The sequence below is a fragment of the Triticum urartu genome, chromosome 3A (assembly GCF_056163025.1).
Source record: "Triticum urartu cultivar PI428250 chromosome 3A, HENAU_Tu73, whole genome shotgun sequence".
NCBI lineage: Eukaryota > Viridiplantae > Streptophyta > Magnoliopsida > Poales > Poaceae > Triticum > Triticum urartu.
The window spans coordinates 76380574-76399270 of NC_141875.1; the positions used below are offsets into that span (position 1 = coordinate 76380574).

General features: G+C 44.1%; 1 pseudogene; it reads left to right on the top strand.

Annotated features, from left to right (window-relative positions):
* Positions 1–15561: 15561 nt before the first annotated feature.
* Positions 15562–17352, top strand: LOC125546803 (ATP-dependent 6-phosphofructokinase 5, chloroplastic-like; annotated as a pseudogene).
* Positions 17353–18697: the final 1345 nt, after the last annotated feature.

The following is an 18697-nucleotide window of genomic DNA, read 5'->3' on the forward strand; positions in this document are numbered from 1 at the left end:
AGAGGGCCCAGAGATACCTCTCCGACAATCGGAGCGACAAAACCTAATCTCGAAATACGCCAACCCAACATGTACCTTTGGAGACACCTGTAGAGCTCCTTTATAATCACCCAGTTACGTTGTGACGTTTGGTAGTACCCAAAGTGTTCCTCCGGTAAACGGGAGTTGCATAATCTCATAGTTATGGGAACATGTATAAGTCATGAAGAAAGCAATAGCAACATACTAAACGATCGGGTGCTAAGCTAATGGAATGGGTCATGTCAATCAGATCATTCTCTTAATGATGTGATCCCGTTAATCAAATAATAACTCATTGTTCATGGTTAGGAAACATAACCATCTTTGATTAACGAGCTAGTCAAGTAGAGGCATACTAGTGACACTTTGTTTGTCTATGTATTCACACATGTATTATGTTTCCGGTTAATACAATTCTAGCATGAATAATAAACATTTATCATGATTATAAGGAAATAAATAATAACTTTATTATTGCCTCTAGGTCATATTTCCTTTAGTCTCCCACATGCACTAGAGTCAATAATCTAGATTACACAGTAATTATTCTAACACCCATGGAGCCTTGGTGCTGATCATGTTTTGCTCGTGGAAGAGGCTTAGTCAACGGGTCTGCAACATTCAGATCCGTATGTATCTTGCAAATCTCTATGTCTCCCACCTGGACTAGATCCCGGATGGAATTGAAGCGTCTCTTGATGTGTTTGGTTCTCTTTGTGAAATCTGGATTCCTTTGCCAAGGCAATTGCACCAGTATTGTCACAAAAGATTTTCATTGGACCCGATGCACTAGGTATGACACCTAGATCGGATATGAACTCCTTCATCCAGACTCCTTCGTTCGCTGCTTCCTAAGCAGCTATGTACTCCGCTTCACATGTAGATCCCGCTACGATGCTTTGTTTAGAACTGCACCAACTTACAGCCCCACCGTTTAATGTAAACACGTATCCGGTTTGCGATTTAGAATCGTCCGGATCAGTGTCAAAGCTTGCATCAACGTAACCGTTTACGACGAGCTCTTTGTCACCTCCATATACGAGAAGCATATCCTTAGTCTTTTTCAGGTATTTCAGTATGTTCTTGACCGCTGTCCAGTGATCCACTCCTGGATTACTTTGGTACCTCCCTGCTAGACTTATAGCAAGGCACACATCAGGTCTGGTACACAGCATTGCATACATGATAGATCCTATTGCTGATGCATAGGGAACGTCTTTCATATTCTCTCTATCTTCTGCAGTGGTCGGGCATTGAGTCTTACTCAATTTCACACCTTGTAACACAGGCAAGAATCCTTTCTTTGCTTGATCCATTTTGAACTTCTTCAAAATTTTGTCAAGGTATGTTGTTTGTGAAAGTCCAATTAAGCGTTTTGATCTATCTCTATAGATCTTAATGCCTAATATGTAAGCAGCTTCACCGAGGTCTTTCATTGAAAAACTCTTATTCAAGTATCCCTTTATGCTCTCCAGAAATTCTATATCATTTCCAATTAATAATATGTCATCCACATATAATATCAGAAATGCCACAGAGCTCCCACTCACTTTCTTGTAAATACAGGCTTCTCCAAAAGTCTGTATAAAACCAAATGCTTTGATCACACTATCAAAACATTTATTCCAACTCCGAGAGGCTTGCACCAGTCCATAAATGGATCACTGGAGCTTGCACACTTTGCTAGCTCCCTTTGGATCGACAAAACCTTCTGGTTGCATCATATACAACTCTTCTTCCAGAAATCCATTCAGGAATGCAGTTTTGACATCCATCTGCCAAATTTCATAATCATGAAATGCGGCAATTGCTAACATGATTCGGACAGACTGAGAAAGTCTCATCGTAGTCAATCCCTTGAACTTGCCGAAAACCTTTCGCGACAAGTCGAGCTTTGTAGACAGTAATATTACCGTCAGCGTCAGTCTTCTTCTTGAACATCCATTTATTCTCAATTGCTTGCCGATCATCGGGCAAGTCAACCAAAGTCCATACTTTGTTCTCATACATGGATCCCATCTCAGATTTCATGGCTTCAAGCCACTTTGCAGAATCTGGGCTCACCATTGCTTCTTCATAGTTCGTAGGTTCATCATGATCTAGCATCATGACTTCCAGAACGGGATTACCGTACCACTTTGGCGCGGATCTTACTCTGGTTGATCTACGAGGTTCAGTAGTATCTTGTTCTGAAGTTTCATGATCATTATCATTAACTTCCTCACTAACTGGTGTAGGTGTCACAGGAACAGTTTTCTGTGATGTACTACTTTCCAATAAGGGAGCAGGTACAGTTACCTCGTCAAGTTCTACTTTCCTCCCACTCACTTCTTTCGAGAGAAACTCCTTCTCTAGAAAGTTTCCGAATTTAGCAACAAAAGTCTTGCCTTCGGATCTGTGATAGAAGGTGTATCCAATAGTTTCCTTTGGATATCCTATGAAGACACATTTCTCCGATTTGGGTTCGAGCTTATCAGGTTGAAGCTTTTTCACATAAGCATCGCAGCCCCAAACTTTTAGAAACGACAACTTTGGTTTCTTGCCAAACCATAGTTCATAAGGTGTCGTCTCAACGGATTTTGATGGTGCCCTATTTAACGTGAATGCGGCCGTCTCTAAAGCATAACCCCAAAATGATAGCGGTAAATTTGTAAGGGACATCATAGATCGCACCATATCAAGTAAAGTACGATTACGACGTTCGGACACACCATTACGCTGAGGTGTTCCGGGTGGCATGAGTTGCGAAACTATTCCGCATTGTTTCAGATGTAGACCAAACTCGTAACTCAAATATTCTCCTCCACGATCAGATCATAGAAACTTTATTTTCTTGTTACGATGGTTTTCAACTTCACTCTGAAATTCCTTGAACTTTTCAAATGTTTCAGACTTATGTTTCATCAAGTATATATACCCATATCTGCTTAAATCATCTGTGAAGGTGAGAAAATAACGATATCCGCCACGAGCCTCAATATTCATCGGACCACATACATCTGTATGTATGATTTCCAACAAATCTGTTGCTCTCTCCATAGTACCGGAGAACGGTGTTTTGGTCATCTTGCCCATGAGGCACGGTTCGCAAGTACCAAGTGATTCATAATCAAGTGGTTCCAAAAGTCCATCAGTATGGAGTTTCTTCATGCGCTTTACACCGATATGACCTAAACGGCAGTGCCACAAATAAGTCGCACTATCATTATCAACTCTGCATCTTTTGGCTTCAACATTATGAATATGTGTATTACTACTATCAAGATTCAATAAGAATAGACCACTCTTCAAGGGTGCATGACCATAAAAGATATTACTCATATAAATAGAACAACCATTATTCTCTGATTTAAATGAATAACAGTCTCGCATTAAACAAGATCCAGATATAATGTTCATGCTCAACGCTGGCACCAAATAACAATTATTTAGGTCTAATACTAATCCCGAAGGTAGATGTAGAGGTAGCGTGCCGACCGTGATCACATCGACTTTGGAACCGTTTCCCACGCGCATCGTCACCTCGTCCTTAACCAATCTTCGCTTAATCCGTAGTCCCTGTTTCGAGTTGCAAATATTAGCAACAGAACCAGTATCAAATACCCAGGTGCTACTGCAAGCATTAGTAAGGTACACATCAATAACATGTATATCACATATACCTTTGTTCACCTTGCCATCCTTCTTATCCGCCAAATACTTGGGGCAGTTCCGCTTCCAGTGACCAGTCTGCTTGCAATAGAAGCACTCAGTTTCAGGCTTAGGTCCAGGTTTGGGTTTCTTCTCTTGAGTAGCAACTTGCTTGCCGTTCTTTTTGAAGTTCCCCTTTTTCTTCCCTTTGCCCTTTTTCTTGAAACTAGTGGTCTTGTTGACCATCAACACTTGATGCTCCTTCTTGATTTCTACCTCCGCAGCTTTCAGCATTGTGAAGAGCTCGGGAATAGTCTTGTTCATCCCTTGCATATTATAGTTCATCACGAAGCTCTTGTAGCTTGGTGGCAGTGATTGAAGAATTCTGTCAATGACGCAATCATCTGGAAGATTAACTCCCAATTGAATCAAGTGATTATTATACCTAGACATTTTGAGTATATGCTCACTGACAGAACTGTTCTCCTCCATCTTGCAGCTATAGAACTTATTGGAGACTTCATATCTCTCAATCCGGGCATTTGCTTGAAATATTAACTTCAACTCCTGGAACATCTCATATGCTCCATGACGTTCAAAACGTCGTTGAAGTCCCGATTCTAAGCCGTAAAGCATGGCACACTGAACTATCGAGTAGTCATCAGCTTTGCTCTGCCAGACGTTCATAACATCCGGCGTTGCTCCTGCAGCAGGCCTGGCACCCAGCGGTGCTTCCAGGACGTAATTCTTCTGTGCAGCAATGAGGATAATCCTCAAGTTACGGACCCAGTCCGTGTAATTTCTACCATCATCTTTCAACTTTGCTTTCTCAAGGAATGCATTAAAATTCAACGGAACAACAGCACGAGCCATCTATCTACAATCAAACATAAACAAGCAAGATACTAATCAGGTACTAAGTTTCATGATAATTTTAAGTTCAGTTAATCAAATTAATTAAAGAACTCCCACTTAGATAGACATCCCTCTAATCCTCTAAGTGATTACGTGATCCAAATCAACTAAACATAACCGATCATCACGTGAGATGGAGTAGTTTTCAATGGTGAACATCGTTATGTTGATCATATCTACTATATGATTCATGCTCGACCTTTCGGTCCCCGTGTTCCGAGGCCATATCGGTATATGCTTGGCTCGTCAAGTATAACCTGAGTATTCCGCGTGTGCAACTGTTTTGCACCCGTTGTATTTGAACGTAGAACCTATCACACCCGATCATCACGTGGTGTCTCAGCACGAAGAACTTTCGCAACGGTGCATACTCAGGGAGAAAACTTCTTGATAATTTAGTGAGAGATCATCTTATAATGCTATCGTCAATCAAAGCAAGATAAGATGCATAAAAGGATAAACATCACATGCAATCAATATAAGTGATATGATATGGCCATCATCATCTTGTGCTTGTGATCTCCATCTCCGAAGCACCGTCGTGATCACCATCGTCGCCGGCGTGACACCTTTATCTCCATCGTAGCATCGTTGTCGTCTCGCCAAGTTTATGCTTCTACGACTATCGCTACCGCTTAGTGATAAAAGTAAAGCATTACATCACGATTGCATTGCATACAATAAAACGACAACCATATGGCTCCTGCCAGTTGCCGATAACTCGGTTACAAAACATGATCATCTCATACAATAAAATTCAGCATCATGCCTTGACCATATCACATCACAACATGCCCTGCAAAAACAAGTTAGACGTCCTCTACTTTGTTGTTGCAAGTTTTACGTGACTGCTACGGGCTTAATCAAGAACCAATCTCACCTACGCATCAAAACCACAACGATAGTTTGTCAAATAGACTCCGTTTTAACCTTCGCAAGGACCGGGCGTAGCCACACTTGGTTCAACTAAAGTTGGAGAGACTGTCGCCCGCAAGCCACCTATGTGCAAAGCACGTCGGGGAAACCGGTCTCGCGTAAGCGTACGCGTAATGTTGGTCCGGGTCGTCTCGTCCAACAATGCCGCCGAACCAAAGTATGACATGCTGGTAGGCAGTATGACTTATATCGACCACAACTCACTTGTGTTCTACTCGTGCATATAACATCAACATAAATAACCTAGGCTCGGATGCCACTGTTGGGTTTCGTAGTAATTTCAAAATTTTCCTACGCACACGCAAGATCATGTGATGCATAGCAACGGGGGGGAGAGTGTTATCTACGTACCCACGCAGACCGACTGCGGAAGCGTTGACGCAACGTAGAGGAAGTAGTCGTACGTCTTCACGATCCAACCGATCAAGTACCGAAACTACGGCACCTCCGAGTTCGAGCACACGCTCAGCTCGATGACGATCCCCGGACTCCGATCCAGCAAAGTGTCAGGGAAGAGTTCCGTCAGCATGACGGCGTGGTGACGATCTTGATGCACTACAGCAGCAGGGCTTCGCCTAAACTCCGCTACAGTATTATCGAGGAATATGGTGGCTGGGGGCACCGCACACGGCTAAGGAATAGATCGCGTGGATCAACTTGTGTGTTCTAGGGTGCCTCTGCCTCAGTATATAAAGGACTAGAGGGGGGAGGCTGGCCGGCCAAGGTGTGGCGCGCCAGGAGAGTCCTACTCCCTCTGGGAGTAGGATTCCCCCCCCCCCAATCCTAGTTGGAATAGGATTCGCAGAGGGGGAAAAGAGAGGGAGGGGGCCGGCCACCTCTCCTAGTCCTAATAGGACTAGGGGAAGGGGGAGACGCGCAGCCCATGTAGGGCTGCCTCTTCTCTTTTCCACTAAGGCCCATCATGGCCCATTTAGCTCCCGGGGGGTTCCGGTAACCTTCCCGGTACTCCGGTAAAATCCCGATTTCACCCGGAACACTTCCGATATCCAAACATAGGCTTCCAATATATCAATATTTATGTCTCGACCATTTCGAGACTCCTCTTCATGTCCGTGATCACATCCGGGACTCCAAACAACCTTCGGTACATCAAAATGCATAAACTCATAATATAACTGTCATCGTAACCTTAAGCGTGCGGACCCTACGGGTTCGAGAACAATGTAGACATGACCGAGACACGTCTCCGGTCAATAACCAATAGCGGGACCTGGATGCCCATATTGGCTCCTACATATTCTACGAATATCTTTATCGGTCAGACCGCATAACAACATACGTTGTTCCCTTTGTCATCGGTATGTTACTTGCCCGAGATTCGATCGTCGGTATTCCTATACCTAGTTCAATCTCGTTACCGGCAAGTCTCTTTACTCGTTCTGTAATACATCATCCCGCAACTAACTCATTTAGTTGCAATGCTTGCAAGGCTTAAGTGATGTGCATTACCGAGAGGGCCCAGAGATACCTCTCCGACAATCGGAGTGACAAAACCTAATCTCGAAATACGCCAACCCAACATGTACCTTTGGAGACACCTGTAGTACTCCTTTATAATCACCCAGTTACGTTGTGACGTTTGGTAGTACCCAAAGTGTTCCTCCGGTAAACGGGAGTTGCATAATCTCATAGTTATGGGAACATGTATAAGTCATGAAGAAAGCAATAGCAACATACTAAACGATCGGGTGCTAAGCTAATGGAATGGGTCATGTCAATCAGATCATTCTCTTAATGATGTGATCCCGTTAATCAAATAACAACTCATTGTTCATGGTTAGGAAACATAACCATCTTTGATTAACGAGCTAGTCAAGTAGAGGCATACTAGTGACACTTTGTTTGTCTATGTATTCACACATGTATTATGTTTCCGGTTAATACAATTCTAGCATGAATAATAAACATTTATCATGATTATAAGGAAATAAATAATAACTTTATTATTGCCTCTAGGGCATATTTCCTTCAGTTTTGACATCCATCTGCCAAATTTCATAATCATAAAATGCGGCAATTGCTAACATGATTCGGACAGACTTAAGCATCGCTACGGGTGAGAAGGTCTCATCGTAGTCAACCCCTTGAACTTGTCGAAAACCTTTTGCGACAAGTCGAGCTTTGTAGACAGTAATATTACCGTCAGCGTCAGTCTTCTTCTTGAACATCCATTTATTCTCAATTGCTTGCCGATCATCGGGCAAGTCAACCAAAGTCCATACTTTGTTCTCATACATGGATCCCATCTCAGATTTCATGGCTTCAAGCCATTTTCCGGAATCTAGGCTCACCATCGCTTCTTCATAGTTCGTAGGTTCATCATGATCTAGTAGCATGACTTCCAGAACAGGATTACCGTACCACTCTGGCGCGGATCTTACTCTGGTTGATCTACGAGGTTCAGTAGTATCTTGTTCTGAAGTTTCATGATCATTATCATTAGCTTCCTCACTAATTGTTGTAGGTGTCGCAGAAACAGATTTCTGTGATGTACTACTTTCCAATAAGGGAGCAGGTACAGTTACCTCGTCAAGTTCTACTTTCCTCCCACTCACTTCTTTCAAGAGAAACTCCTTTTCTAGAAAGGATCCATTCTTAGCAACGAATGTCTTGCCTTCGGATCTGTGATAGAAGGTGTACCCAAGAGTCTCCTTTGGGTATCCTATGAAGACACATTTCTCCGATTTGGGTTCGAGCTTATCAGGTTGAAGCTTTTTCACATAAGCATCGCAGCCCCAAACTTTTAGAAACGACAACTTTGGTTTCTTGCCAAACCATAGTTCATAAGGTGTCGTCTCAACGGATTTTGATGGTGCCCTATTTAACGTGAATGCGGCCGTCTCTAAAGCATAACCCCAAAATGATAGCGGTAAATTTGTAAGGGACATCATAGATCGCACCATATCAAGTAAAGTACGATTACGACGTTCGTACACACCATTACGCTGAGGTGTTCCGGGTGGCATGAGTTGCGAAACTATTCCGCATTGTTTCAGATGTAGACCAAACTCGTAACTCAAATATTCTCCTCCACGATCAGATCATAGAAACTTTATTTTCTTGTTACGATGATTTTCAACTTCACTCTGAAATTCTTTGAACTTCTCAAATGTTTCAGACTTATGCTTCATTAAGTAGATATACCCATATCTGCTTAAATCATCTGTGAAGGTGAGAAAATAACGATATCCGCCACGAGCCTCAACATTCATCGGACCACATACATCTGTATGTATGATTTCCAACAAATCTGTTGCTCTCTCCATTGTACCGGAGAACGGTGTTTTAGTCATCTTGCCCATAAGGCACGGTTCGCAAGTACCAAGTGATTCATAATCAAGAGGTTGCAAAAGTCCATCGGTATGGAGTTTCTTCATGCGCTTTACACCGATATGACCTAAACGGAAGTGCCACAAACAAGTTGCACTATCATTATCAACTCTGCATCTTTTGGCTTCAACATTATGAATATGTGTGTTACTACTATCGAGATTCATCAAAAATAGACCACTCTTCAAAGGTGCATGACCATAAAAGATATTACTCATATAAATAGAACAACATTATTCTCTGATTTAAATGAATAACCGTCTCGCATTAAACAAGATCCAGATATAATGTTCATGCTCAACGCTGGCACCAAATAACAATTATTTAGGTCTAATACTAATCCTGAAGGTAGATGTAGAGGTAGCGTGCCGACCGTGATCACATCGACTTTGGAACCGTTTCCCACGCGCATCGTCACCTCGTCCTTAACCAATCTTCGCTTAATCCGTAGTCCCTGTTTCGAGTTGCAAATATTAGCAACAGAACCAGTATCAAATACCCAGGTGCTACTGCAAGCATTAGTAAGGTACACATCAATAACATGTATATCACATATACCTTTGTTCACCTTGCCATCCTTCTTATCCGCCAAATACTTGGGGCAGTTCCGCTTCCAGTGACCAGTCTGCTTGCAGTAGAAGCACTCAGTTTCAGGCTTAGGTCCAGACTTGGGTTTCTTCTCCTAATCACCAACTTGCTTTCTTTTCTTCTTGAAGTTCCCCTTCTTCTTCCCTTTGCCCTTTTTCTTGAAACTAGTGGTCTTGTTGACCATCAACACTTGATGCTCCTTCTTGATTTCTACCTCCGCAGCTTTCAGCATTGCGAAGAGCTCGGGAATAGTCTTATTCATCCCTTGCATATTATAGTTCATCACGAAGCTCTTGTAGCTTGGTGGCAGTGATTGGAGAATTCTGTCAATGACACAATCATCTGGAAGATTAACTCCCATCTGAATCAAGTGATTATTATACCCAGACATTTTGAGTATATGCTCACTGACAGAACTGTTCTCCTCCATCTTGCAGCTATAGAACTTATTGGAGACTTCATATCTCTCAATCCGGGCATTTGCTTGAAATATTAACTTCAACTCCTGGAACATCTCATATGCTCCATGACATTCAAATCGTCGTTGAAGTCCCGATTCTAAGCCGTAAAGCATGGCACACTGAACTATCGAGTAGTCATCAGCTTTGCTCTGCCAGACGTTCATAACATCTGGTGTTGCTCCAGCAGCAGGCCTGGCACCCAGCGGTGCTTCCAGGACGTAATTCTTCTCTGCAGCAATGAGGATAATCCTCAAGTTACGGACCCAGTCCGTGTAATTGCTACCATCATCTTTCAACTTTGCTTTCTCAAGGAACGCATTAAAATTTAACGGAACAACAGCACGGGCCATTTATCTACAATTAACATAAACAAGCAAGATACTATCAGGGACTAAGTTCATGATAAATTTAAGTTCAATTAATCATATTACTCAAGAACTCCCACTTAGATAGACATCCCTCTAATCATCTAAGTGATCACGTGATCCAAATCAACTAAACCATAACCGATCATCACGTGAAATGGAGTAGTTTTCAATGGTGAACATCGCTATGTTGATCATATCTACTATATGATTCACGCTCGATCTTTCGATCTCAGTGTTCCAAGGCCATATCTGCATATGCTAGGCTCGTCAAGTTTAACCTGAGTATTCTGCGTGTGCAAAACTAGCTTGCACCCGTTATAGATGGACGTAGAGCTTATCACACCCGATCATCACGTGGTGTCTGGGCACGACGAACTTTGGCAATGGTGCATACTCAGGGAGAACACTTTTATCTTGAAATTTAGTGAGAGATCATCTTATAATGCTACCGTCAATCAAAGCAGGATAAGATGCATAAAAGATAAACATCACATGCAATCAATATAAGTGATATGATATGGCCATCATCATCTTGTGCTTGTGATCTCCATCCTTGAAGCACCGTCGTGATCACCATCGTCACCGGCGCGACACCTTGATCTCCATCGTAGCATCGTTGTCGTCTCGCCAATATTATGCTTCTACGACTATCGCTACCGCTTAGTGATAAAGTAAAGCATTACAGGGCGATTGCATTGCATACAATAAAGCGACAACCATATGGCTCCTGCCAGTTGCCGATAACTCGGTTACAAAACATGATCATCTCATACAATAAAATTTAGCATCATGTCTTGACCATATCACATCACAACATGCCCTACAAAAACAAGTTAGACGTCCTCTACTTTGTTGTTGCAAGTTTTACGTGGCTGCTACGGGCTTAAGCAAGAACCAATCTTACCTACGCATCAAAACCACAACGATAGTTTGTCAAGTTGGTGTTTTTTTAACCTTCGCAAGGACCGGGCGTAGCCACACTCGGTTCAACTAAAGTTGGAGAAACTGTCACCCGCAAGCCACCTATGTGCAAAGCATGTCGGGAGAACCGGTCTCGCGTAAGCATACGCGTAATGTCGGTCCGGGCCGCTTCGTCCAACAATACCGCTGAACCAAAGTATGACATGCTGGAAAGCAGTATGACTTATATCGCCCAAAACTCACTTGTGTTCTACTCGTGCATATAACATCAACATATAAAACCTAGGCTCGGATGCCACTGTTGTGGAACGTAGTAATTTCAAAAAAATTCCTATGCACACGCAAGATCATGGTGATGCATAGCAACGAGAGGGGAGAGTGTGATCTACGTACCCTTGTAGATCGACAACGGAAGCGTTTGGTTGATGTAGTCGTACGTCTCCACGGCCCGACCGATCAAGCACCGAAACTACGGCACCTCCAAGTTCTAGCACACGTTCAGCTCGATGACGATCCTCGGACTCCGATCCAGCAAAGTGTCGGGGAAGAGTTTCGTCAGCACGACGGCGTGGTGACGATCTTGATGCACTACCGTCGCAGGGCTTCGCCTAAGCACCGCTACAATATTATCGAGGACTATGGTGGAAGGGGCACCGCACACGGCTAAGAATATGATCACGTGGATCAACTTGTGTCTCTAGGGGTGCCCCCTGCCCCCGTATATAAAGGAGCAAGGGGAGGAGGCCGGCCGGCCCTATAGGTGCGCCAAGGAGGAGTCCTCCTCCTAGTAGGAGTAGGACTCCTACTAGGAGGGGGAAAGAAGTGGGGAGGGAGAGGGAAAGGGGGGCGCCGCCCCCCTCTCCTAGTCCATTTCGGACCAGAGGGGAGGAGGCGTGCGGCCCACCTTTGGCTGCCCCTCTCTCTTTCCACTAAGGCCCATATGGCCCATTACTTCTCCCGGTAGGGTTCCGGTAACCCTCCGGCTTTCCGGTTTTCTCCGAAATCACCCGGAACACTTCCGGTGTCCGAATATAGCCGTCCAATATATCAATCTTTATGTCTCGACCATTTCGAGACTCCTCGTCATGTCCGTGATCACATCCGGGACTCCGAACTAACTTCAGTACATCAAAACTCATAAACTCATAATATAACTGTCATCGAAACCTTAAGCGTGCGGACCCTATGGGTTCGAGAACAATGTAGACATGACCGAGACAAGTCTCCGGTCAATAACCAATAGCGGAACCTGGATGCTCATATTGGCTCCTACATATTCTACGAAGATCTTTATCGGTCAGACCGCATAACAACATACGTTGTTCCCTTTGTCATCGGTATGTTACTTGTCCGAGATTCGATCGTCGGTATCTCAATACCTAGTGCAATCTCGTTACCGGCAAGTCTCTTTACTCGTTCCATAATACATCATCTCACAACTAACTCATTAGTTGCAATGCTTGCAAGGCTTATGTGATGTGCATTACCGAGAGGGCCCAGAGATACCTCTCCGACAATCGGAGTGACAAATCATAATCTCGAAATATGCCAACCCAACATGTACCTTTGGAGACACCTGTAGAGCTCCTTTATAATCACCCAGTTACGTTGTGACGTTTGGTAGCACACAAAGTGTTCCTCCGGCAAACGGGAGTTGCATAATCTCATAGTCATAGGAACATGTATAAGTCATGAAGAAAGCAATAGCAACATACTAAACGATCGGGTGCTAAGCTAATGGAATGGGTCATGTCAATCAGATCATTCATCTAATAATGTGATCCTGTTAATCAAATGACAACTCTTTGTCCATGGTTAGGAAACATAACCATCTTTGATTAACAAGCTAGTCTAGTAGAGGCATACTAGTGACACTCTGTTTGTCTATGTATTCACACATGTATTATGTTTCCGGTTAATACAATTCTAGCATGAATAATAAACTTTTATCATGATATATAAGGAAATAAATAATAACTTTATTATTGCCTCTAGGGCATATTTCCTTCAGTTAGTATGCTTGAACGATTATTATTTTTATGTCAATATTAAAATTTTGTATTGAATCTTATGGATCTGAATATTCTTGCCACAATAGAGAAGATTACATGGATAAATATGTTAGGTAGCATTCCACATCAAAAATTCTGTTTTTATCATTTACCTACTCGAGGACGAGAAGGAATTAAGCTTGGGGATGCTGATACGTCTACAATGTATCTATAATTTTTGATTGTTCCATACTATTATATTATCTGTTTTGGATGTTTATGGGCTTTATTATACACTTTTATATTACTTTTGGGACTAACCTATTAACCGGAGGCCCAACCCAAATTGTTGTTTTCTTGCCTACTTCAGTGTTTCAAAGAAAAGAAATATCAAATGGAGTCCAAACGGAATGAAACCTTTGGGAGAGTTATTTTTGGAACGAAAGCAATCCAGGAGACTTGGAGTATACGTGAGGGAAGCTTCGAGGTAGCCATGAGACAGGGAGGCGCGCCTGCCCCCCTGGGCGCGCCCCCATCCTCGTGGGCCCCTCATGGCTCCCCTGACCGACTTCTTTCGCCTATATATGTCCATATACCTAAAAACATCAAAAGAACAGAATAGATCGGGAGTTCCGCCGCCAGAAGCCTCTGTAGCCACCGAAAACCAATCTAGACCCGTTCCGGCACCCTGCCGGAGGGGGGGTCCCTCTCCGGTGGCCATCTTCATCATCCCGGTGCTCTCCATGATGAGGAGGGAGTAGTTCACCCTCGGGGCTAAGGGTATGTACCAGTAGCTATCTGTTTGATCTCTCTCTCTCTCTCGTGTTCTTAAGGTGATACGGTCTTGATGTATCACGACTATTGCTATTATAGTTGGATCTTATGATGTTTCTCTCCCTCTACTCTCTTGTGATGACTTGAGTTTTCCCTTTGAAGTTATCTTATCGGATTGAGTCTTTAAGGATTTGAGAACACTTGATGTATGTCTTGCACGTGCTTATCTGTGGTGACAATGGGATATCATGTGATCCACTTGATGTATGTTTTGGTGATCAACTTGCGAGTTCAGTGACCTCGTGAACTTATGCATAGGGGTTGTCACACGTTTTCGTCTTGACTCATCGGTAGAAACTTTGGGGCACTCTTTGAAGTTCTTTGTGTTGGTTGAATAGATGAATCTGAGATTGTGTGATGCATATTGTATAATCATACCCACGGATACTTGAGGTGACATTGGAGTATCTAGGTGACATTAGGTTTTGGTTGATTTGTGTCTTAAGGTGTTATTCTAGTACGGAATCTATGATAGATTGAACAGAAAGAATAACTTCATGTTATTTTACTACGGACTCTTAAATAGATTGATCAAAAAGGATAACTTTGAGGTGGTTTCGTACCCTACCATAATCTCTTCGTTTGTTCTCCGCTATTAGTGACTTTGGAGTGACTCTTTGTTGCATGTTGAGGGATAGTTATATGATCCAATTATGTTATTATTGTTGAGAGGACTTGCACTAATGAAAGTATGAACCCTAGGCCTTGTTTCCTAGCATTGCAATACCGTTTGTGCTCACTTTTATCATTAGTTACCTTTCTGTTTTTATATTTTTAGATTATAAAAACCTATATCTACTATCCATATTGCACTTGTATCACCATCTCTTCGCCGAACTAATACACCTATACAATTTACCATTGTATTGGGTGTGTTGGAGACACAAGAGACTCTTTGTTATTTGGTTGCAGGGTTGTTTGAGAGAGACCATCTTCATCCTATGCCTCCCACGGATTGATAAACCTTAGGTCATCCAGTTGAGGAAATTTGCTACTGTCCTACAAAGCTCTGCACTTGGAGGCCCAACAACTTATACAAGAAGAAGGTTGCGTAGTAGACATCAGGCGGCTCATGGAAGGCCGACTCAAGTTATGGTGGGCCGGTTTAAGGCATGAACAATATTTTCCTTACAAGGAAGCAAGACCCGGACGTGTGTCCGGCTTGTAATAGAAGATAGAATAGTCCTAGTCCTACTAGGACTCCACATGTAACCCACCCCTTCAACTTATATAAGGAGGGACAGGGCACTCCAAGAGAAAAAAGAGGTTCCAGGAGTTGGACAAATTAGGGTTAGACAGACAAGTCTATAGCTCTCAAGATAGAGCACCCTTATAATCGTGATCATCATCATCAATATCAATGAAGCAGGATGTAGGCTTTTACCTCCACCGTGAGGGGCCGAAACTGGGTAAAAACCTCGCGTCTCTCGTCCCACTCAACCCCTCTCAAGCTACCACATAGATGCGTTGGCCTCATGTCTAAGTCCTGACACAAAGGACATCTGCCATGACAAATCCACGACAGTTGGCGCCCACCGTCGGGCCATGCATGGTGATGATGAGTTCTTGAAGGAATCTCTTCCAGGGATCGAGAAGTTTGTAATTTTCCAGATGAAGAAAGACTGGTTTGAAAGGATCTGTATCAGCCTTGAAGTTGATCAGTCCAGATTTGCAATAGGTGAGATTTAAGTTCAAGAGAAATTAGGGTTGCTCATGAACATGATGCGGCAATCGGTCGAATCTGAAGACAAATCGATATCTGTTACAGCGGCCGCCTTACGGACTGAGACAAACATTGGATTGACCGGTTCCGTATTGATCTTCCGCGCCGCCCAGTGCCGGCTCTGTTTGGATTTCGCCGGTTGTACCCACTCCATCTCACCCACGGATTCTGTTTTCTGCTCCGCCGGATCACGCCCGCTGGTTCCACCCGCCCCTGCTGACGCGGATTCGATCCGGTCTCGCTCCGAATCGCCTCCGAGTTGCCGCTCGCCTTGGGTTGAGCCGCCTCCGCTTGGCCCTGAGTAATCAACAGCCGCAGAAGTCGCTGCAAGTCGAGTCGCCTCGGCCTCGTTTGACCATCACCTTGCGCTACAACCGGCCTCCCCACGAGTCTCGAGCCGCCGCAATCCACCCGCCGGCTTTTGCTCCGCGCTGAGCCGCCTCACCGGGGACGCCTCACCCCGTCCGCAACCGCCACGGTACCGCCTTAAGCCGCCGACCTGTCGTCTCCTTCACTGGCGTTGGCTCCGAGCCGCCACCGTGAGCTGCACTCTTTCTTTAAATCGCTAGCGTGTTGAGCCGCCGCTCCGTGCCTGCCGAGTTGCCGCGGGCTTGCTTCGGCCGCCACTGTAAGCTGCCGCCGCATCAAACACAGCAGCGCCAAGCTGCCGTCCGCCTCAAATCGTCGGATCCCCTCTGACATGGCCGCTGGTACGCCCTCACGCCTGCCTGAGCCTCCGTCGCGCGGATTCACCTCATTCGCATCTGTTGATGATATTCCATTGGAGAATTGTGTGGCTGGGTGCTGTTTGCATGTATGAGGATAAGTGGCTGGGCGCCCTTGAGTTATGGATGTCCGGATGCACATCAGGATTGCGCTGCTGCTGTTGACTCCGCCAGGCTGCTGCGAGCCGCCGTTTTGTTGACCTATCTTCGTCGTGGCTCGCCTCGTTGGTTTGCCGCTTTGCTATTGGAGTGCTAAATAATGTTGATGGTTCTTCGGAAGAGTTGCGGAATGACTGTGTTAATGACGACGACAGAGTACTTTCGCAGGTTATCAAGTTTGTCTTCACCAATATCTACTGGAGCTGAACTGACCCTGATTGCAGTTGGGTTGAATAATGGGAGCACCGGGCAGACCCCGTACGTAAATACATTTTGAACCATCCGTGAGTACAGGTTGGAAGTGTAACCTGGGGCGAATTTTTGCACTGATTTCGATAATATCACCCGGCAGATTATGCTTATGCTTAAAAAATACAGAGTGAAAAACATTGTTGCGGTACAGCATGGTTTCCGCATATTTATTGAAGATCATTTAGCAGAAGCGCCGCTTAATAGACATGTCCAAAATATCAATCTTATTGATGGCAGCCTCTTAGGAGTTTCTCATGACGGGCAAGTATTTCAGACATTGTCAAGGACATCCAGGCAGGAGGTTAAAACATGTTCTTTGCGCTAAGTGGGATTGGAATTCATGCTGGAGCTGATGCGATACATGCCAAGTGGCAGAAGAGAAAATTGAAAGTGTCGATTATTGGTCTTTCAGACATAGTTTATAATGACATACTACTGATGGACAAGACATTTGGATTTGATACTGCAATGAAGTGAGCAGGTGGACATTTTCCTAGTTATCCACGGATTCTACATACGGATCATCTGTCGTCTGAATAAATCGGGACAATTGTTCACTGCAAGAGCGATGGTCATATCACGGATGTATAGCTCGCCACCATTATCATGAGCTAGCATATGACTTTGCCATAATGCTCAAGATTGTATGTGCAAGCTGTGGCCTGTGTGGCCCAGTCTACATCAACATGACGCGACTGACTCACCTGTCCGCACGGCTTACCGCGCCTGCAAATTGACTCGCTCATCTGTGCGGTTTACTGCGCCTGCTATTGACTCGCCTATCGGCACTGTCTTACAACTCCGCGGTCGACTCATCTGACTGTGCCGCCTCTGATGCTGCGACGTCTTTACCATCTGTCTCTCGCGGTCTAGTTGCATCAACACACCGGAGCTGCACCTGTCTACATGAGTTGTGAGCGCATGCAAGTTGCCGCTCCTGCAGGCCGGTTTTGTTCCAACAATTCTTGAGCAAATTATCATATATCATCAGTCTCCGTTTTTACCGGATGGCTCAATGGACAGGCGCACAGGTCGCCATCACTACTATTTGATTAACTTCAACAACCAGCTGGGATGAACCGTTTGCCAAATTATTGACACAAATCGTATGGTGTCATTTATAACCCGCCTAGCTTCAACACACATTAAAGTGTTCCGCTGTTCGGCTATATGCCGGTTTATATCACGACCAAGTATGAAGAATCTCAAGCCAACTCCTCGAGTCGTCTTAAGACTCAGGGGCTACATGGACATGGCTCAGTAAATGTTACCAGTTTAAGCAGATTCAAAAACTCTGGGTCATTGGAGGGAAGATAACCCGGTCCCGGAGGCTAGTGCTATATTGTTGAAAATTTGCAAGCCATCAGAAAATTTTCGGCTTAAAATGAAGAATTCCGGTTTAAAATCCGGCTCAAGGGAAATCTGTCTCTCACAAAGTTTTGAAGCTCTCAATATCTGGTTTAAAATTCCGGTTCAAAAAGAATTCATCTCTCGCAAGTTTGAGTTCTTAGAAAAATTAAAGGTTGTCAAAGAGAACTTGCTGCCATGATGCACTGTTCAAACATGGGTATCCTGCCTTAGGGGCTCATCTTATTATGGTCACTTGGGAGCTTCCTGCTCACTGAGCATAGCTATGCTTACCCTCTTGACCCGGCTTGTACGCCTTGATTACAAATAACATGGGGGGCTTCCTGTTCACTAAGCATATCTATGACTACCCTACTGATCCGGCTTGTACGCCTTGATTGCAAATAACTTGGGGGTTTTCTGCCCAAGTTGAATTGTTACCAAAGAGAACTTGATATGATGTGCAGTTCAAACA